Raw genomic sequence first — 21,046 nt, forward strand, 5'->3', positions numbered from 1 at the left:
CAGGGCAGCAGGGAGAGCAAGAGGCCCAACTTGCCCCTAGGTCGGTTCTGCCCCTTCCCACACACGCGGACAGCCCAGCAGCTGCCTGACAGACTCTGGCTCCCCCCAGCTCTCTGCCGGTGCAGGGGTCAGGAACAGACGTGTGCATTTGGTTCTGCCTTGGCCTGGGAGTGTGGAACCCCTGCATTGCCCCCAGGCTCAGGGGCAAGGGCCCGGTGGGAGCACCACCCCGAAGCGCTTTTCTCCCGGGCTTGGGAGCATTGTGCGCGCCTGGTGGGAACAGTGGGCGGGAGTGTTGGCAAACCGGCCTTTGGAGGCAGCCGGGGAGGTCTTCCAGCGGGAGAGGGCCGGATGTGCTCAGAGGCCCCACAGGCCAGGGGCAGGACCCAGTAGGTCCCCTGCCCCTGGCCAGCCTTTCCCAGTCCTTCCTGGCCTCCGGTGGTACTGCCCCACCAAGGGGCAGGCTGCGGGGACTGGGTCCAGACATGCCCAGGCGCCTCCCCAGGCTCATCCCCGCTGGTGCCTTTCCCCTGGGCCTAGGCCTCGGTTTAGGCCTCCTTGGAGAGGAGGTTGCTGGCAGGGGCTGTCTCCACACTGCAAGGTGCTGGAGCTCAGAGGGCCTCGTCAGAGGGAAGGGACCAGCAAGGGGTGGATGCCCAAGACGTCTTTGGCCCAGCAGCCTCAGGGCAGCAGTGAGAGCAAGAGGCCCAACTTGCCCCTAGGGTGGCTCTGCCCCTTCCCACACAGCTGGCCAACCCAGCAGCTGCCTGACAGACTCTGGCTCCCCCAAGCTCTCTGGCAGTGCAGGGGACAGGAACAGACGTGTGCATGTGGTTCTGCCTTGGCCTGGGAGTGTGTTCCCCCTGTCTTGCCCCCAGGCTCAGGGGCAAGGGCCCGGAGAGAGCACCACCCCGAAGCGCTTTTCTCCCGGGCTTGGGAGCATTGTGCGAGCCTGGCGTGAACAGCGGGCGGGAGTGTTGCAAACCGGCCTTTGGAGGCAGCCGGGGAGGTCTTCCAGTGGGAGAGTGCCGGTTGTGCTCAGAGGCCCCACAGGCCAGGGGCAGGACCCAGCAGGGCCCTTGCCCCTGGCCAGCCTTGCCCAGACCTTCCTGGCCTCCGGGGGTACTGCCCCACCAAGGGGCAGGCTGCGGGGACTGGGTCCAGACATGGGCGGGCCCCTCCCCAGGATCATCCCCGCTGGTGCCTTTCCCCTGGGTGTAGGCCTCGGTTGAGGCCTCTTTGGAGAGGAGGTTGCTGGCAGGGGCTGTCTCCACACTGCAAGGTGCTAGAGCTCAGAGGGCCTCGTCAGAAGGAAGGGACCAGGAAAGGGCTGGATGCCCAAGACCTCTTTGACCCAGCAGCCTCAGGGCAGCAGGGAGAGCAAGAGGCCCAACTTGCCCCTAGGTCGGCTCTGCCCCGTCCCACACAGGCAGCCAGCCCAGCAGCAGCCTGGCAGTCTTTGGCTCCCCCGAGCTCTCTGCCGGTGTAGGGGGCAGGAAGAGACGTGTGCATGTCGTTCTGCCTTGGCCTGGGAGTATGTTCCCCCTGCCTGGCCCCCAGGCTCAGGGGCAAGTGCCCGGAGAGAGCACCACCCCGAAGCGCTTTTTTCCCGGGCTTGGGAGCATTGTGCGTGCCTGGCGGGAACAGCGGGCGCGAGTGTTGGCAAACCGGCCTTTGGAGGCAGCCGGGGAGGTCTTCCAGCGGGAAAGGGCCTGATGTGCTCAGAGGCCCCACAGGCCAGGGGCAGGACCCAGCAGGTCCCCTGCCCCTGGCCAGCCTTTCCAAGTCCTTCCTGGCCTCCGGGGGTACTGCCCCACGAAGGGGCAGGCTGCGGGGACTGGGTCCAGACATGCCCGGGCGCCTCCCCAGGCTCATCCCCGCTGGTGCCTTTCCCCTGGGCCAAGGCCTCGGTTTAGGCCTCCTTGGAGAGGAGGTTGCTGGCAGAGGCTGTCTCCACACTGCAAGGTGCTGGAGCTCAGAGGGCCTCGTCAGAAGGAAGGGGCCAGCAAGGGGCTGGATGCACAAGACCTCTTTGGCCCAGCAGCCTCAGGGCAGCAGGGAAAGCAAGAGGCCCAACTTGCCCCTAGGTCAGCTCTGCCCCTTCCCACACAGGCGGCCAGCCCAGCAGCTGCCTGACAGACTCTGGCTCTGCCGAGCTCTCTGCCGGTGCAGGGGGCAGATCAGAGGTGTGCATGTGGTTTTGCCTTGGCCTGGGAGTGTGGACACCCTGCCTTGCCCCCAGGCTCAGGGGCAAGGGCCCGGAGAGAGCACCACCCTGAAGCGCTTTTCTCCCGGGCTTGGGATCATTGTGCACGTCTGCTGGGAACAGTGGGAGGGAGCGCTTGCAAACCGGCCTTTGGAGGCAGCCGGGGAGGTCTTCCAGTGGGAGAGGGCCAGTTGTGCTCAGAGGCACCACAGGCCAGGGGCAGGACGCAGCAGGGCCCGTGCCCCTGGCCAGCCTTGCCCAGACCTTCCTGGCCTCCGGGGGTACTGCCCCACCAAGGGGAAGGCTGCGGGGACTGGGTCCAGACATGCTCGGGCGCCTCCCCTGGCTCATCCCCGCTGGTGCCTTTCCCTGGGCCTAGGCCTCTGTTGAGGCCTCCTTGGAGAGGAGGTTGCTGGCAGGGGCTGTCTCCACACTGCAAGGTGCTGGAGCTCAGAGGGCCTCGTCAGAGGGAAGGGACCAGTAAGGGGCTGGATGCCCAAGACGTCTTTGGCCCAGCAGCCTCAGGGCAGCAGGGAGAGCAAGAGGCCCAACTTGCCCCTAGGGCGGCTCTGCCCCTTCCCACACAGGCGGCCAGCCCAGCAGCTGCCTGACAGACTCTGGCTTCCCCAAGCTCTCTGGCAGTGCAGGGGACAGGAACAGACGTGGGCATGTGGTTCTGCCGTGTCCTGGGAGTGTGTTCCCCCTGCCTTGCCCCCAGGCTCAGGGGCAAGGGCCCGGAGAGAGCACCACCCCGAAGCGCTTTTCTCCCGGGCTTGGGAGCATTGTGCGAGCCTGGCGTGAACAGCGGGCGGGAGTGTTTGCAAACAGGACTTTGGAGGCAGCCGGGGAGGTCTTCAAGTGGGAGAGGGCCGGTTGTGCTCAGAGGCCCCACAGGCCAGGGGCAGGACCCAGCATGGCCCCTGCCCCTGGCCAGCCTTGCCCAGACCTTCCTGGCCTCCGTGGGTACTGCCCCACCAAGGGGCAGGCTGCGGGGACTGGGTCCAGACATGCCCGGGCGCCACCCCAGGCTCATCCCCGCTGGTGCCTTTCCCCTGGGCTTGGCCTCGGTTGAGGCCTCTTTGGAGAGGAGGTTGCTGGCAGGGGCTGGCTCCACACTGCAAGGTGCTGGAGCTCAGAGGTCCTCGTCAGCGGGAAGGGACCAGCAAGGAGCTGGATGCCCAAGACCTCTTTGGCCCAGCAGCCTCAGGGCAGCAGGGAGAGCAAGAGGCCCAACTTGCCCCTAGGTCGGCTCTGCCCCTTCCCACACAGGCGGCCAGCCCAGCAGCTGCCTGACAGACTCTGGCTCCCCCGAGCTCTCTGCCTGTGCAAGGGTCAGGAACAGACGTGTGCATGTGGTTCTGCCTTGGTCTGGGAGTGTGGACCCACTGCCTGGCCCCCAGGCTCAGGGGCAAGGGCCCGGTGAGAGCACCACCCCGAAGCGCTTTTCTCCCGGGCTTGGGAGCATTGTGCACGCCTGCTGGGAACAGTGGGAGGGAGCGCTTCCAAACCGGCCTTTGGACGCAGCCGTGGAGGTCTTCCAGCGGGAGAGGGCCGGTTGTGCTCAGAGGCCCCACAAGCCAGGGGCAGGACCCAGCAGGTCCCCTGCCCCTGGCCAGCCTTTCCCAGTTCTTCCTGGCCTCCGGGGGTACTGCCCCACCAAGGGGCAGGCTGAGGGGACTGGGTCCAGACATGCCCGGGCGCCACCCCAGGCTCATCCCCGCTGGTGCCTTTCCCCTGGGCTTGGCCTCGGTTGAGGCCTCTTTGGAGAGGAGGTTGCTGGCAGGGGCTGGCTCCACACTGCAAGGTGCTGGAGCTCAGAGGGCCTCGTCAGAGGGAAGGGACCAGCAAGGGGCTGGATGCCCAAGACCTCTTTGGCCCAGCAGCCTCAGGGCAGCAGGGAGAGCAAGAGGCCCAACTTGCCCCTAGGTCGGCTCTGCCCCTTCCCACACAGGCGGACAGCACAGCAGCTGCCTGACAGACTCTGGCTCCCCTGAGCTCTCTGCCGGTGCAGGGGGCCGTAACAGACGTGTGCATGTGGTTCTGCCTTGGTCTGGGAGTGTGTTCCGCCTGCATTGCCCCCAGGCTCAGGGGCAAGGGCCCGGTGAGAGCACCACCCCGAAGTGCTTTTCTCCCGGGCTTGGGAGCATTGTGCGCGCCTGCTGGGAACAGTGGGCGGGAGCGCTTGCAAACCGGCGTTTGGAGGCAGCCGGGCAGGTCTTTCAAGGGCCCGGAGTGAGCACCACCCCAAAATGCTTTTCTCCCGGGCTAAGGAGCATTGTACGAGGCTGGCGGGAACAGCGGGCCTGAGTGCTTGCAAACCGGCCTTTTGAGGCAGCCGGGGTGGTCTTCCAAGGGCCCGGAGAGAGCACCACCCCAAAATGCTTTTCTCCCGGGTTTGGAAGCATTGTGCGCAGCTGGCGGGAACAGCGGGAATGAGTACTTGCAAACCCGCCTTTGGAGGTAGCCGGGGAGGTCTTCCAAGGGCCCGGAGAGAGCACCATCCCGAAGCACTTTTCTCCCGGGATTGGGAGAATTGTGCGTGCCTGGCGGAACAGCAGGAAGGAGTCCTTGCAATCCGGCCTTTGGAGGCAGCCGGGGAGGTCTTCCAAAGGCCCGGAGAGAGCACCTCCCCGAAGCGCTTTTCTCCCGGGCTTGGGTGCATTGTGCGCGTGTGGCGGGAACAGCAGGCAGGAGTGCTTGCAAACCGGCCTTTGGAGGTAGCCGGGGAGGTCTTCCAAGGGCCCGGAGAGAACACCACCTCGAAGCGCTTTTCTCTCGGGTTTTGGAGCATTGTGTGCGGCTGGTGGAACAGCGGGAGGGAATTCTTGCAAACCGGCCTTTGGAGGCAGCCAGAGAAGTCTTCCAAGGGCCCGGAGAGAGCACCACCCCGAAGCGCTTTTCTCCGGGGTTTTGGAACATTGTGTGAGGCTGGCGGGAACAGTGAGTGGGAGTGCTTGCAAAGCGGCCTTTGGGGGCAGCCGGGGACGTCCTCCATGGTCCTGGAAAGAATACCACCCCGAAGCGCTTTTCTCACGGTCTTGGGAGCATTGTGCACGGCTGGCGGGAACAGCAGGCAGGAGTGCTTGCAAACTGTCCTTTGGAGGCAGCCGGGGAGGTCTTCCAAGGGCCCGGACTGATCACCACCCCAAAATGCTTTTCTCCCGGGCTTGCGAGCATTGTGTGCGGCTGTCGGGAACAGCGGACATGAGTGCTTACAAACCGGCCTTTGGAGGCAGCCCGGAAGGTCATCCAAGGGCCCGGAGAGAGCACGACCCCAAAATGCTTTTCTCCCGGGATTGGGAGCATTGTTCGTGGCTGGCGGAAGCAGCGGGAATGAGTACTTACAAACTGGCCTTTGGAGGCAGCCGGGGAGGTCTTGAAAGTGCCCGGAGAGAGCACCACCCCGAAGCGCTTTTCTCCCGGGCTTGGGAGCATTGTGCGCGGCTGGCGGGAACAGCAGGCAGGAGTGCTTGCAAACTGGCCTTTGGAGGCAGCCGGGGAGGTCTTCCAGGTCCCGGTGTGAGCACCACCCCAAAAAGCTTTTCTCCCGGGCTTGGGAGCATTGTGCGCGGCTGGCGGGAACAGCGGGCGGGAGTGCTTGCAAACCGGCCTTTGGAGGCAGCCAGGGAGGTCTTCCAAGGGCCAGGAGAGAGCACCACCCCGAAGCGCTTTTCTCCCGTGATTGGGAGCATTGTGCGCGGCTGGCGGGAACAGCGGGCGGGAGTGCTTGCAAACCGGCCTTTGGAGGCAGCCGGGGAGGTCTTCCAAGGGCCAGGAGAGAGCACCACCCCGAAGCGCTTTTCTCCCGGGCTTGGAACATTTGCGCGGATGGCGGGAACAGCGAGTGGGAGTGCTTCCAAACCGGCCTTTGGGGGCAGCCGTGGAGGGCTTCCAAGGGACTGATCACCACCCCAAAATGCTTTTCTCCCGGGCTTGGGAGCATTGTGCGTGGCTGGCGGAAGCAGCGGGAATGAGTACTTACAAACCTGCCTTTGGAGGCAGCTGGGGAGGTCTTGAAAGTGCCCGGAGAGAGCACCATCCTGAAGCGCTTTTCTCCCGGGCTTGGGAGCATTGTGCGTGGCTGGCGGGAACAGCAGGCAGGAGTGCTTGCAAACTGGCCTTTGGAGGCAGCCGGGGAGGTCTTCCAAGGGCCCGGAGTGAGCACCACCCCAAAATGCTTTTCTCCCGGGCTTGGGAGCATTGTGCGTGGCTGGCGGGAACAGCAGGAAGGAGTCCTTGCAAACCGGCCTGTGGAGGCAGCCGGGGAGGTCTTCCAAGGGCCTAAGAGAGCACCACCCGGAAGCGCTTTTCTCCCGGGCTTGGAAGCATTGTGCGCGGGTGGCGGGAACAGCAGGCAGGAGTGCTTGAAAACCGTCCTTTGGAGGCAGCCGGGGAGGTCTCCCAGGGCCTGGTGTGAGCACCACCTCAAAATGCTTTTCTCCCGGGCTTGGGAGCATTGTGCGTGGCTGGTGGGAACAGCGGGCGGGAGTGCTTGCAAACCGGCCTTTGGAGGCAGCCGGGGAGGTCTTCCAAGGGCCAGGAGAGAGCACCACCCAGAAGCGCTTTTCTCCCGGGCTTGGAACATTTGCGCGGATGGCGGGAACAGCGAGTGGGAGTGCTTCCAAACCGGCCTTTGGGGGCACCCCGGGAGGTCTTCCATGGGCACGGAGAGAACACCACCCCGAAGCGCTTTTCTCCGGGGTTTTGGAGGATTGTGCGTGGCTGGCGGGAACAGCGAGTGGGAGTGCTTGCAAACCGGCCTTTGGGGACAGCCTGGGAGGTCTTCCAAGGGCCCGGAGAGAGCACCACCCCGAAGCACTTTTCTCCCGGTCTTGGGAGCATTGTGCGAGGCTGGCGGGAACAGCGGGCGGGAGTGCTTGCAAACCGGCCTTTGGAGGCAGCCGGGGAGGTCTTCCAAGGGCCCGGAGAGAGCACCATCCCGAAGCACTTTTCTCCCGGAATTGGGAGCATTGTGCGCGGCTGTCGGGAACAGCGGGCGGGAGTGCTTGCAAACCAGCCTTTGTAGGCAGCCGGGGAGGTCTTCCAAGGGCCCGGAGAGAGCACCACCCCAAAATGCTTTTCTCCCAGGCCTGGGAGCATTGTGTGCGGCTGGCGGGTCAGCGGGAGGGAATTCTTGAAAACCAGCCTTTGGAGGCAGCCGGGGAGGTCTTCCAAGGGCCGGGAGAGAGCACCACCCCGAAGCGCTTTTCTCCCGGGCTTGGAAGCTATGTGCGCGGCTGGCGGGAACAGCGGGATTGAGTGCTTGCAAACCGGCCTTTGGAGGCAGCCGGGGAGGTCTTCCAAGGGCCGGGAGAGAGCACCACCCCGAAGCGATTTTCTCCCGGGCTTTGGAGCATTGTGCGTGGCTGGCGGCAACAGCGGGCATGAGTGCTTGCAAACCGGCCTTTGGAGGCAGCCGGGGAGGTCTTCCAAGGGACCGGAGAGATCACCACCCCGAAGCGCTTTTCTCCCGTGATTGGGAGCATTGTGTGCGGCTGGCGGGACAGCGGGAGGGAGTTCTTGAAAACCAGCCTTTGGAGGCAGCCGGGGAGGTCTTCCAAGGGCCGGGAGAGAGCACCACCCCGAAGCGCTTTTCTCCTGGGCTTGGAGCATTTGCACGGATGGCGGGAACAGCGAGTGGGAGTGCTTGCAAACCGGCCTTTGGGGGCAGCCCGGGAGGTCTTTCTTGGGCCCACATAGAACACCACCCCGAAACGCTTTTCTCCCGGGCTTGGGAGCATTGTGCGCGTGTGGCGGGAGAAGCAGGCAGAAGTGCTTGCAAACCGGCCTTGGAGGCAGCCAGGGAGGTCTTCCAAGGGCCCGGAGTAAGCACCACCCAAAAATGCTTTTGTCCCGGGCTAGGGAGCATTGTGCGCGGCTGGTTGGAACAGCGGGCATGAGGGCTTGAAAAGCGGCCATTGGAGGCAGCCGGGGAGGTCTTCCAGCGAGAGAGGGCTGGTTGTGCTCAGAGGCCCCACAGGCCAGGGGCAGGACCCAGCAGGGCCCCTGCTCCTGGCCAGCCTTGCACAGACCGTGCTGCCTCCGTTGTTACAGCCCCACCAAGGAGCAGGCTGCGGGGACTGGGTCCAGACATGCCCGGGCGCTTCCCATGGCTCATCCCCGCTGGTGCCTTTCCCCTGGGCCTAGGCCTCGGTTGAGGCCTCCTTGGAGAGGTGGTTGCTGGCAGGGGCTGTCTCCACACTGCAAGGTGCTGGAGCTCAGAGGGCCTCGTCAGAGGGAAGGGACCAGCAAGGGGCTGGATGCCCACGACCTCTTTGGCCCAGCTGCCTCAGGGCAGCAGGGAGAGCAAGAGGCCCAACTTGCCCCTAGGTCGGCTCTGCCCCTTCCCACACAGGCGGCCATCCCAGCAGCTGCCTGACAGACTCTGGCTCCCACGAGCTCTCTGCCGGTGCAGGGGGCAGGAACAGACGTGTGCATGTGGTTCTGCCTTGGCCTGGGAGTGTGGAACCCCTGCATTGCCCCCAGGCTCAGGGGCAAGGGCCCGGTGAGAGCACCACCCCGAAGCGCTTTTCTCCCGGGCTTGGGAGCATTGTGCGAGCCTGGTGGGAACAGTGGGCAGGAGTGTTGGCAAACCGGCCTTTGGAGGCAGCTGGGGAGGTCTTCCAGCGGGAGAGGGCCGGATGTGCTCAGAGGCCCCACAGGCCAGGGGCAGGACCCAGCAGGTCCCCTGCCCCTGGCCAGCCTTGCCCAGACCTTCCTGGCCTCCGGGGGTACTGCCCCACCAAGGGGCAGGCTGCGGGGACTGGGTCCAGACATGCCCGGGCGCCTCCCCAGGCTCATCCCCGCTGGTGCCTTTCCCCTGGGCCTAGGCATGTGTTGAGGCCTCGTTGCAGAGGAGGTTGCTGGCAGGGGCTGTCTCCACACTGCAAGGTGCTGGAGCTCAGAGGGCCTCGTCAGAGGGAATGAACCAGCAAGGGGCTGGATGCCCAAGACCTCTTTGGCCCAGCAGCCTCAGGGCAGCAGGGAGAGCAAGAGGCCCAACTTGCCCCTAGGTCGGCTCTGCCCCTTCCCACACAGGCGGCCAGCCCAGCAGCTGCCTGACAGACTCTAGCTCCCCTGAGATCTCTGCCGGTGCAGGGGGCAGGAACAGACGTGTGCATGTGGTTCTGCCTTGGCCTGGGAGTGTGGAACCCCTGCATTGCCCCCAGGCTCAGGGGCAACGGCCCGGTGGGAGCACCACCCCGAAGCGCTTTTCTCCCAGGCTTGGGAGCATTGTGAGCGCCTGGTGGGAACAGTGGGCGGGAGTGTTGGCAAACCGGCCTTTGGAGGCAGCCGGGGAGGTCTTCCAGCGGGAGAGGGCCGGATGTGCTCAGAGGCCCCACAGGCCAGGGGCAGGACCCAGCAGGTCCCCTGCCCCTGGCCAGCCTTTCCAAGTCCTTCCTGGCCTCCGGGGGTACTGCCCCACCAAGGGGCAGGCTGCGGGGACTGGGTCCAGACATGCCCGGGCGCCTCCACTGGCTCATCCCCGCTGGTGCCTTTCCCATGGGCCTAGGCGTCGGTTGAGGACTCCTTGGAGAGGAGGTTGCTGACAGGGGCTGTCTCCACACTGCAAGGTGGTGGAGCTCAGGGGGCCTCGTCAGAGGGAAGGGACCAGCAAGGGGCTGGATGCCCGAGACCTCTTTGGACCAGCAGCCTCAGGGCAGCAGGGAGAGCAAGAGGCCCAACTTGCCCCTAGGTCGGTTCTGCCCCTTCCCACACAGGCGGCCAGCCCAGCAGCTGCCTGACAGACTCTGGCTCCCCCCAGCTCTCTGCCGGTGGAGGGGGCAGGAACAGACGTGTGCATGTCGTTCTGCCTTGGCCTGGGAGTGTGGATCCGCTGCCTGGCCCCCAGGCTCATGGGAAAGGGCCCGGAGAGAGCACCACCCCGAAGCGCTTTTCTCCCGGGCTTGGGAGCTTGTGCGCCCCTGGTGGAACAGTGGGTGGGAGTGCTTGCAAACCGGCCTTTGGAGGCAGCCGGGGAGGTCTTCCAGTGGGAGAGGGCCGGTTGTGCTCAGAGGCCCCACAGGCCAGGGGCAGGACCCAGCAGGGCCCCTGCCCGTGGCCAGCCTTGCCCAGACCTTCCTGCCTCCGGGGAACAGCCCCACCAAGGGGCAGGCTGCGGGGACTGGGTCCAGACATGCCCGGGCGCCTCCGCAGGCTCATCCCCGCTGGTGCCTTTCCCCTGGGCCTAGGCATGGGTTGAGGCCTCGTTGCAGAGGAGGTTGCTGGCAGGGGCTGTCTCCACACTGCAAGGTGCTGGAGCTCAGAGGGCCTCGTCAGAGGGAATGAACCAGCAAGGGGCTGGATGCCCAAGACCTCTTTGGCCCAGCAGCCTCAGGGCAGCAGGGAGAGCAAGAGGCCCAACTTGCCCCTAGGTCGGCTCTGCCCCTTCCCACACAGGCGGCCAGCCCAGCAGCTGCCTGACAGACTCTGGCTCCCCTGAGCTCTCTGCCGGTGCAGGTGGCAGGAACAGACGTGTGCATGTGGTTCTGCCTTGGCCTGGGAGTGTGGAACCCCTGCATTGCCCCCAGGCTCAGGGGCAACGGCCCGGTGGGAGCACCACCCCGAAGCGCTTTTCTCCCGGGCTTGGGAGCATTGTGAGCGCCTGGTGGGAACAGTGGGCGGGAGTGTTGGCAAACCGGCCTTTGGAGGCAGCCGGGGAGGTCTTCCAGCGGGAGAGGGCCGGATGTGCTCAGAGGCCCCACAGGCCAGGGGCAGGACCCAGCAGGTCCCCTGCCCCTGGCCAGCCTTTCCAAGTCCTTCCTGGCCTCCGGGGGTACTGCCCCACCAAGGGGCAGGCTGCAGGGACTGGGTCCAGACATGCCCGGGCGCCTCCCCAGGCTCATCCCCGCTGGTGCCTTTCCCCTGGGCCTAGGCCTCGGTTTAGGCCTCCTTGGAGAGGAGGTTGCTGGCAGAGGCTGTCTCCGCACTGCAAGGTGCTGGAGCTCAAGGGCCTCGTCAGAAGGAAGGGGCCAGCAAGGGGCTGGATGCCCAAGACCTCTTTGGCCCAGCAGCCTCAGTGCAGCAGGGAGAGCAAGAGGCCCAACTTGCCCCTAGGTCGGCTCTGCCCCTTCCCACACAGGCAGCCAGCCCAGCAGCAGCCTGGCAGTCTCTGGCATCCCCGAGCTCTCTGCCTGTGTAGGGGGAAGGAGCAGACGTGTGCATGTCGTTCTGCATTGGCCTGGGAGTGTGGAACCCCTGCCTGGCCCCCAGGCTCAGGGGCAAGGGCCCGGAGAGAGCACCACCCCGAAGCGCTTTTCTCCCTGGCTTGTGAACATTGTGCGTGCCTGGCGGGAACAGCGGGCGGGAGTGCTTGCAAACCGGCCTTTGGAGGCAGCCGGGGAGGTCTTCCAGCGGGAGAGTGCCGGTTGTGCTCAGAGTCCCCACAGGCCAGGGGCAGGACCCAGCAGTGTCCCTGCCCCTGGCAGCCTTGCCCAGACCTTCCTGGCCTCCGGGGGTACTGCGCCACCAAGGGGCAGACTGCCGGGACTGGGTCCAGACATGCCCGGGTGCCTTCCCAAGCTCATCCCCGCTGGTGCCTTTCCCCTGGGCCTAGGGCTCGGTTGAGGCCTCCTTGGAGAGGAGGTTGCTGGCAGGGGCTGTCTCCACACTGCAAGGTGCTGGAGCTCAGAGGGCCTCGTCAGAGGGAAGGGACCAGCAAGGGGCTGGATGCCCAAGACCTCTTTGGCCCAGCAGACTCAGGGCAGCAGGGAGAGCAAGAGGCCCAACTTGCCCCTAGGTCAGCTCTGTCCCTTCCCACACAGGCGGCCAGCCCAGCAGCTGCCTGACAGACTCTGGCTCCCGCGAGCTCTCTGCCGGTGCAGGGGGCAGATCAGACGTGTGCATGTGGTTCTGCCTTGGCCTGGGAGTGTGGATCACCTGCCTGGCCCCCAGGTTCAGGGGCAAGGGCCCGCAGAGAGTACCACCTCAAAATGCTTTTACCCCCGGCTTGGGAGCATTTGCATGGCTGGCGGGAACAGCTAGTGGGAATGCTTGCAAACCGGCCTTTGGGGGCAGCCGGGGAGGTCCTCCATGGGCCCGGAGAGAACACCACCCCGATGCGCTTTTCTCCCAGGCTTGGGAGCAGTGTGCGCGGGTGGCGGGAACAGCAGGCAGGAGTGCTTGCAAACCGGCCTTTGGAGGCAGGCGCGGAGGTCTTCCAAGGGCAAGGAGTGAGCACCACCCCAAAATGCTTTTCTCCCGTGCTTGGGAGCATTGTACACGGCTGGTGGAAACAGCGGGCATGAGTGCTTGCATACCGGCCATTGGAGGCAGCCGGGGAGGTCTTCAAAGGGCCCTGAGAGAGCACCACCCCGAAGCGCTTTTCTCCCGTGATTGGGAGCATTGTGTGCGGCTGGCGGGACAGCGGGAGGGAGTTCTTGCAAACCGGCCTTTGGAGGCAGCCGGGGAAGTCTTCCAAGGGCCGGGAGAGAGCACCACCCCAAAGCGCTTCTCTCCCGTGTTTTGGAGCATGTGCGTGGCTGGCCGGAACAGTGAGTGGGAGTGATTGCAAACTGGCCTTTGGGGGCAGCCGGGGAGGTCCTCCATGGGCACGGAGAGAACACCACCCCGATGCGCTTTTCTCCCGGGCTTGGGAGCATAGTGCGCAGCTGGCGGGAACAGCGGGAATGAGTACTTGCAAACCCGCCTTTGGAGGTAGCCGGGGAGGTCTTCCAAGGGCCCGGAGAGAGCACCATCCCGAAGCACTTTTCTCCCGGGATTGGGAGCATTGTGCGTGGCTGGCGGGAACAGCAGGAAGGAGTCCTTGCAAACCGGCCTTTGGAGGCAGCCGGGGAGGTCTTCCAAAGGCCCGGAGAGAGCACCACCCCGAAGCGCTTTTCTCCCGGGCTTGGGTGCATTGTGCGCGTGTGGCGGGAACAGCAGGCAGGAGTGCTTGCAAACCGGCCTTTGGAGGCAGCCGTGGAGGTCTTCCAAGGGCCCGGAGAGAACACCACCTCGAAGAGCTTTTCTCTCGGGTTTTGGAGCATTGTGCGTGGCTGGCGGGAACAGCAGGAAGGAGTCCTTGCAAACCGGCTTTGGAGGCAGCCGGGGAGGTCTTCCAAGGGCCTGTAGAGAGCACCACCCCGAAGCGCTTTTCTCCCGGGCTTGGGAGCATTGTGCGCGGGTGGCGGGAACAGCAGGCAGGAGTGCTTGAAAACCGTCCTTTGAAGGCAGCCGGGGACGTCTTCCAGGGCCCGGTGTGAGCACCACCCCAAAATGCTTTTCTCCCGGGCTTGGGAGCATTGTGCGTGGCTGGTGGGAACAGCGGGCGGGAGTGCTTGCAAACCGGCCTTTGGAGGCAGCCGGGGAGGTCTTCCAAGGGCCCGGAGAGAGCACCACCCCGAAGCACTTTTCTCCCGGTCTTGGAAGCATTGTGCGAGGCTGGCGGGAACAGCGGACATGAGTGCTTGCAAACCTGCCTTTGTAGGCAGCCGGGGAGGTCTTCCAAGGGCCCGGAGAGAGCACCACCCCAAAATGCTTTTCTCCCGGGCTTGGGAGCATTGTTCGTGGCTGGCGGAAGCAGCGGGAATGAGAACTTACAAACCGGCCTTTGGAGGCAGCCGGGGAGGTCTTGAAAGTGCCCGGAGAGAGCACCACCCCGAAGCGCTTTTCTCCCGGGCTTGGGAGCATTGTGCGCGGCTGGCGGGAACAGCAGGCAGGAGTGCTTGCAAACTGGCCTTTGGAGGCAGCCGGGGAGGTCTTCCAAGGGCCCGGAGTGAGCACCACCCCAAAATGCTTTTCTCCCGGGCTTGGGAGCATTGTGCGCGGCTGGTGGGAACAACGGGCATGAGTGCTTGCAAACCGGCCTTTGGAGGGAGCCGGTGACGTCTTCCAAGGGCCCGGAGAGAGCACCACCCCGAAGCACTTTTCTCCCGTGCTTGGGAGCATTGTGCGAGGCTGGCGGGAACAGCAGGAAGGAGTCCTTGCAAACCGGCCTTTGGAGGCAGCCGGGGAGGTCTTCCAAGGGCCCGGAGAGAGCACCACCCCGAAGCGCTTTTCTCCCGTGATTGGGAGCATTGTGCGCGGCTGGCGGGAACAGCGGGCGGGAGTGCTTGCAAACCGGCCTTTGGAGGCAGCCGGGGAGGTCTTCCAAGGGCCAGGAGAGAGCACCACCCCGAAGCGCTTTTCTCCCGGGCTTGGAACATTTGCGCGAATGGCGGGAACAGCGAGTGGGAGTGCTTCCAAACCGGCCTTTGGGGGCAGCCGGGGAGGTCTTCCAAGGGCCCGGACTGATCACCACCCCAAAATGCTTTTCTCCCGGGCTTGGGAGCATTGTGCGTGGCTGGCGGAAGCAGCGGGAATGAGTACTTACAAACCTGCCTTTGGAGGCAGCCGGGGAGGTCTTGAAAGTGCCCGGAGAGAGCACCACCCTGAAGCGCTTTTCTCCCGGGCTTGGGAGCATTGTGCGCGGCTGGCGGGAACAGCAGGCAGGAGTGCTTGCAAACTGGCCTTTGGAGGCAGCCGGGGAGGTCTTCCAAGGGCCCGGAATGAGCACCACCCCAAAATGCTTTTCTCCCGGGCTTGGGAGCATTGTGCGTGGCTGGCGGGAACAGCAGGAAGGAGTCCTTGTAAAACGGCCTTTGGAGGCAGCCGGGGAGGTCTTCCAAGTGCCTGTAGAGAGCACCACCCCGAAGCGCTTTTCTCCCGGGCTTGGGAGCATTGTGCGCGGATGGCGGGAACAGCAGGCAGGAGTGCTTGAAAACCGTCTTTTGGAGGCAGCCGGGGAGGTCTTCCAGGGCCCGGTGTGAGCACCACCCCAAAATGCTTTTCTCCCGGGCTTGGGAGCATTGTGCATGGCTGGTGGCAACAGCGGGCGGGAGTGCTTGCAAACCGGCCTTTGGAGGCAGCCGGGGAGGTCTTCCAAGGGCCAGGAGAGAGCACCACCCAGAAGCGCTTTTCTCCCGGGCTTGGAACATTTGCGCGGATGGCGGGAACAGCGAGTGGGAGTGCTTCCAAACCGGCCTTTGGGGGCACCCCGGGAGGTCTTCCATGGGCACGGAGAGAACACCACCACGAAGCGCTTTTCTCCGGGGTTTTAGAGGATTGTGCGTGGCTGGCGGGAACAGCGAGTGGGAGTGCTTGCAAACCGGCCTTTGGGGACAGCCTGGGAGGTCTTCCAAGGGCCCGGAGAGAGCACCATCCCGAAGCACTTTTCTCCCGGAATTGGGAGCATTGTGCGCGGCTGTCGGGAACAGCGGACATGAGTGCTTGCAAACCGGCCTTTGTAGGCAGCCGGGGAGGTCTTCCAAGGGCCCGGAGAGAGCACCACCCCAAAATGCTTTTCTCCGGGGCTTGGGAGCATTGTGTGCGACTGGCGGGTCAGCGGGAGGGAATTCTTGAAAACCAGCCTTTGGAGGCAGCCGGGGAGGTCTTCCAAGGTCCGGGAGAGAGCACCACCCCGAAGCGCTTTTTTCCCGGGCTTGGAAGCTATGTGCGCGGCTGGCCGGAACAGCAGGATTGAGTGCTTGCAAACCGGCCTTTGGAGGCAGCCGGGGAGGTCTTCCCAGGGCCGGGAGAGAGCACCACCCCGAAGCACTTTTCTCCCGGGCTTGGGAGCATTGTGCGCGGCGGGCGGGAACAGCGGGCATGAGTGCTTGCAATCCGGCCTTTGGAGGCAGCCGGGGAGGTCTTCCAAGGGCCGGGAGAGATCACCACCCCGAAGCGCTTTTCTCCCGTGTTTGGGAGCATTGTGTGCGGCTGGCGGGACAGCGGGAGGGAGTTCTTGAAAACCAGCCTTTGGAGGCAGCCGGGGAGGTCTTCCAAGGGCCGGGAGAGAGCACCACCCCGAAGCGCTTTTCTCCTGGGCTTGGAGCATTTGCACAGATGGCGGGAACAGCGAGTGGGAGTGCTTGCAAACCGGCCTTTGTGGGCAGCCCGGGAGGTCTTTCTTGGGCCCAGAGAGAACACCACCCCGAAACGCTTTTCTCCCGGGCTTGGGAGCATTGTGCGCGTGTGGCGGGAGAAGCAGGCAGAAGTGCTTGCAAACCGGCCTTGGAGGCAGCCAGGGAGGTCTTCCAAGGGCCCGGAGTGAGCACCACCCAAAAATGCTTTTCTCCCGGGCTAGGGAGCATTGTGCGCAGCTGGTGGGAACAGCGGGCATGAGGGCTTGCAAAGCGGCCATTGGAGGCAGCCGGGGAGGTCTTCCAACGAGAGAGGGCCGGTTGTGCTCAGAGGCTCCACAGGCCAGGGGCAGGACCCAGCAGGGCCCCTGCCCCTGGCCAGCCTTGCCCAGATCTTCCTCGCCTCCGGGGGTACTGCCCCACCAAGGGGCAGGCTGCGGGGACTGGGTCCAGACATGGCCGAGCGCCTCCCCCGGCTCATCCCCGCTGGTGCCTTTCCCCTGGGCCTAGGCCTCGGTTGAGGCCTCCTTGGAGAGAGGTTGCTGGCAGGGGCTGTCTCCACACTGCAAGGTGCTGGAGCTCAGAGGGCCTCGTCAGAGGGAAGGGACCAGCAAGGGGCTGGATGCCCAAGACCTCTTTGGCCCAGCAGCCTCAGGGCAGCAGGGAGAGCAAGAGGCCCAACTTTCCCCTAGGTCGGCTCTGCCCCTTCCCACACAGGCGGCCAGCCCAGCAGCTGCCTGACAGACTCTGGCTCCCCCGAGCTCTCTGCCTGTGCAGGGGGCAAGAACAGACGTGTGCATGTGGTTCTGCCTTGGCCTGGGAGTGTGTTCCCCCTGCATTGCCCCCAGGCTCATGGGCAAGGGCCCGGTGAGAGCACCACCCCGAAGCGCTTTTCTCCCGGACTTGGGAGCACTGTGCGCGCCTGCTGGGAACAGTGGGCGGGAGCGCTTGCAAACCGGCCTTTGGAGTCAGCCGGGGAGGTCTTCCAGTGGGAGAGGGCCGGTTGTGCTCAGAGGCCCCACAGGCCAGGGGCAGGACCCAGCAAGGCCCCTGTCCCTGGCCAGCCTTGCCCAGACCTTCCTGGCCTCCGGTGTACTGCCCCAACAAGGGGCAGGCTGCGGGGACTGGGTCCAGACATGCTCGGGTGCCTCCCCTGGCTCATCCCCGCTGGTGCCTTTCCCCTGGGCCTAGGACTCGGTTGAGGCCTCCTTGGAGAGGAGGTTGCTGGCAGGGGCTGTCTCCACACTGCAAGGTGCTGGAGCTCAGAGGGCCTCGTCAGAGGGAAGGGACCAGTAAGGGGCTGGATGCCCAAGACCTCTTTGGCCCAGCAGCCTCAGGGCAGCAGGGAGAGCAAGAGGCCCAACTTGCCCCTAGGGCGGCTCTGCCCCTTCCCACACAGGCGGCCAACCCAGCAGCTGCCTGACAGACTCTGGCTCCCCCAAGCTCTCTGCCGGTGCAGTGGACAGGAACAGACGTGTGCATGTGGTTCTGCCTTGGCCTGGGAGTGTGTTCCCCCTGCCTTGGCCCCAGGCTCAGGGGCAAGGGCCCGGTGATAGCATCACTCCAAATCGCTTTTCTCCCGGGCTTGGGAGCATTGTGCGAGCCTGGCGTGAACAGCGGGCGGGAGTGTTTGCAAACAGGACTTTGGAGGCAGCCAGGGAGGTCTTCCAGTGGGAGAGGGCCGGTTGTGCTCAGAGGCCCCACAGGCCAGGGGCAGGACCCAGCAGGGCCCCTGCCCCTGGCCAGCCTTGCCCAGACCTTCATGGCCTCCGGGGGTACAGCCCCACCAAGGGGCAGGCTGCAGGGACTGGGTCCAGACATGTCCGTGCGCCTCCCCAGGATCATCCCCGCTGGTGCCTTTCCCCTGTGCGTAGGCCTCGGTTGAGGCCTCTTTGGAGAGGAGGTTGCTGGCAGGGGCTGTCACCACACTGCAAGGTGCTGGAGCTCAGAGGGCCTCGTCAGAGGGAAGGGACCAGCAAAGGGCTGGATGCCCAAGACCTCTTTAACCCAGCAGCCTCAGGGCAGCAGGGAGAGCAAGAGGCCCAACTTGCCCCTAGGTCGGCTCTGCCCCTTCCCACACAGGCAGCCAGCCCAGCAGCAGCCTGGCAGTCTCTGTCTCCCCCGAGCTCTCTGCCGGTGTAGGGTGCAGGAACAGACGTGTGCATGTCGTTCTGCCTTGGCCTGGGAGTGTGTTCCCCCTACCGGGCCCCCAGGCTCAGGGGCAAGGGCCCGGAGAGAGCACCAGCCCGAAGCGCTTTTCTCCCGGGCTTGGGAGCATTGTGCGCGCCTGGAGGGAACAGTGGGCGTGAGTGTTGGCAAACCGGCCTTTGGAGGCAGCCGGGGAGGTCTTCCAGCGGGAGAGGGCCGGATGTGCTCAGAGGCCCCACAGGCCAGGGGCAGGACCCAGCAGGTCCCCTGCCCCTGGCCAGCCTTGCCCAGACCTTCCTGGCCTCCGGGGGTACTGCCCCACCAAGGGGCAGGCTGCGGGGACTGGGTCCAGACATGCTCGGGCGCCTCTCCTGGCTCATCCCCGCTGGTGCCTTTCCCCTGGGCCTAGGCCTCGGTTTAGGCCTCCTTGGAGAGGAGGTTACTGGCAGGGGCTGTCTCCACACTGCAAGGTGCTGGAGCTCAGAGGGCCTCGTCAGAGGGAAGGGACCAGTAAGGGGCTGGATGCCCAAGACCTCTTTGGCCCAGCAGCCTCAGGGCAGCAGGGAGAGCAAGAGGCCCAACTTGACCCTAGGTCGGCTCTGCCCCTTCCCACACAGGCGGCCAACCCAGCAGCTGCCTGACAGACTCTGGCTCCCCCAAGCTCTCTGGCAGTGCAGGGGACAGGAACAGACGTGGGCATGTGGTTCTGCCGTGGCCTGGGAGTGTGTTCCCCCTGCCTTGCCCCCAGGCTCAGGGGCAAGGGCCCGGAGAGAGCACCAGCCCGAAGCGCTTTTCTCCCGGGCTTGGGAGCATTGTGCGGGCCTGGCGGGAACAGCGGGCTGGAGTGTTGCAAACCGGCCTTTGGAGGCAGCCGGGGAGGTCTTCCAGTGGAGAGGGCCGGTTGTGCTCAGAGGCCCCACAGGCCAGGGGCAGGACCCAGCAGGGCCCCTGCCCCTGGCCAGCCTTGCCCAGACCTTCCTGGCCTCCGGGGGTACTGCCCCACCAAGGGGCAGGCTGCAGGGACTGGGTCCAGACATTCCCGGTGCCTCCCCAGGTTCATCCCCGCTGGTGCCTTTCCCTGGGACTAGGCCTCGGTTGAGGCCTCCTTGGAGAGGAGGTTGCTGGCAGGGGCTGTCTCCACACTGCAAGGTGCTGGAGCTCAGAGGGCCTCGTCAGAGGGAAGGGACCAGCAAAGGGCTGGATGCCCAAGACCTCTTTGACCCAGCAGCCTCAGGGCAGCAGGGAGAGCAAGAGGCCCAACTTGCCCCTAGGTCGGCTCTGCCACGTCCCACACAGGCAGCCAGCCCAGCAGCAACCTGGCAGTCTCTGGCTCCCCCGAGCTCTCTGCCTGTGTAGGGGGCAGGAACAGACGTGTGCATGTCGTTCTGCCTTGGCCTGGGAGTGTGGATCAGCTGCCTGGCCCCAGGCTCAGGGGCAAGGGCCCGGAGAGAGCACCACCCCGAAGTGCTTTTTTCCCGGGCTTGGGAGCATTGTGCGTTCCTGGTGGGAACAGTGGGCGGAGTGTTGGCAAACCGGCCTTTGGAGGCAGCCGGGGAAGTCTTCCAGCGGGAGAGGGCCGGTTGTGCTCAGAGGCCCCACAGGCCAGGGACAGTACACAGCAGGGCCCCTGTCCCTGGCCAGCTTTGCCCAGACCTTCCTGGCCTCCGGGGGTACTGCCCCACCAAGGGGCAGGCTGCGGGGCCTGGGTCCAGACATGCCCGGGCGCCTCCCCTGTCTCATCACCGCTGGTGCCTTTCCCCTGGGCCTAGGCCTCGGTTGTGGCCTCCTTGGAGAGGAGGTTGCTGGCAGGGGCTGTCTCCACACTGCAAGGTGGTGGAGCTCAGAGGGCCTCGTCAGAGGGAAGGGACCAGCAAAGGCCTGGATGCCCAAGACCTCTTTGGCCCAGCAGCCTCAGGGCAGCAGGGAGAGCAAGAGGCCCAACTTGCCCCTAGGTCGGCTCTGCCCCTTCCCACACAGGGGGCCAGCCCAGCAGCTGCCTGACAGACTCTGGCTCCCCCGAGCTCTCTGCCGGTGCAGGGGGCAGGAACAGACGTGTGCATGTCGTTCTGCCTTGGCCTGGGAGTGTGGACCCCCTGCCTGGCCCCCAGGCACAGGGGCAAGGGCCCGGAGAGAGCACCACCCCAAAATGCTTTTCCCCCCGGCTTGGGAGCATTTGCATGGCTGGCGGGAACAGCTAGTGGGAATGCTTGCAAACCGGCCTTTGGGGGCAGCTGGGGAGGTCCTCCATGGGCCCGGAGGGAACACCACCCCGATGCGCTTTTCTCCCGGGCTTGGGAGCAGGGTGCGCGGGTGGCGGGAACAGCAGGCAGGAGTGATTGCAAACCGGCCTTTGGAGGCAGGCGCCGAGGTCTTCCAAGGGCAAGGAGTGAGCACCACCCCAAAATGCTTTTCTCCCGTGCTTGGGAGCATTGTACACGGCTGGTGGGAACAGCGGGCATGAGTGCTTGCATACCGGCCATTGGAGGCAGCCGGGGAGGTCTTCAAAGGGCCCTGAGAGAGCACCACCCCGAAGCGCTTTTCTCCCGTGATTGGGAGCATTGTGTGCGGCTGGCGGGACAGCGGGAGGGAGTTCTTGCAAACCGGCCTTTGGAGGCAGCCGGGGAAGTCTTCCAAGGGCCGGGAGAGAGCACCACCCCAAAGCGCTTCTCTCCCGTGTTTTGGAGCATGTGCGTGGCTGGCCGGAACAGTGAGTGGGAGTGATTGCAAACTGGCTTTTGGGGGCAGCCGGGGAGGTCCTCCATGGGCACGGAGAGAACACCACCCCGAAGCGCATTTCTCCCGGTCTTGGGAGCATTGTGCGCGGCTGGCGGGAACAGCGGGCATGAGTTCT

The sequence above is a fragment of the Dama dama genome, chromosome 24 (genome assembly GCF_033118175.1).
Source record: "Dama dama isolate Ldn47 chromosome 24, ASM3311817v1, whole genome shotgun sequence".
Taxonomy (NCBI): Eukaryota; Metazoa; Chordata; class Mammalia; order Artiodactyla; family Cervidae; genus Dama; species Dama dama.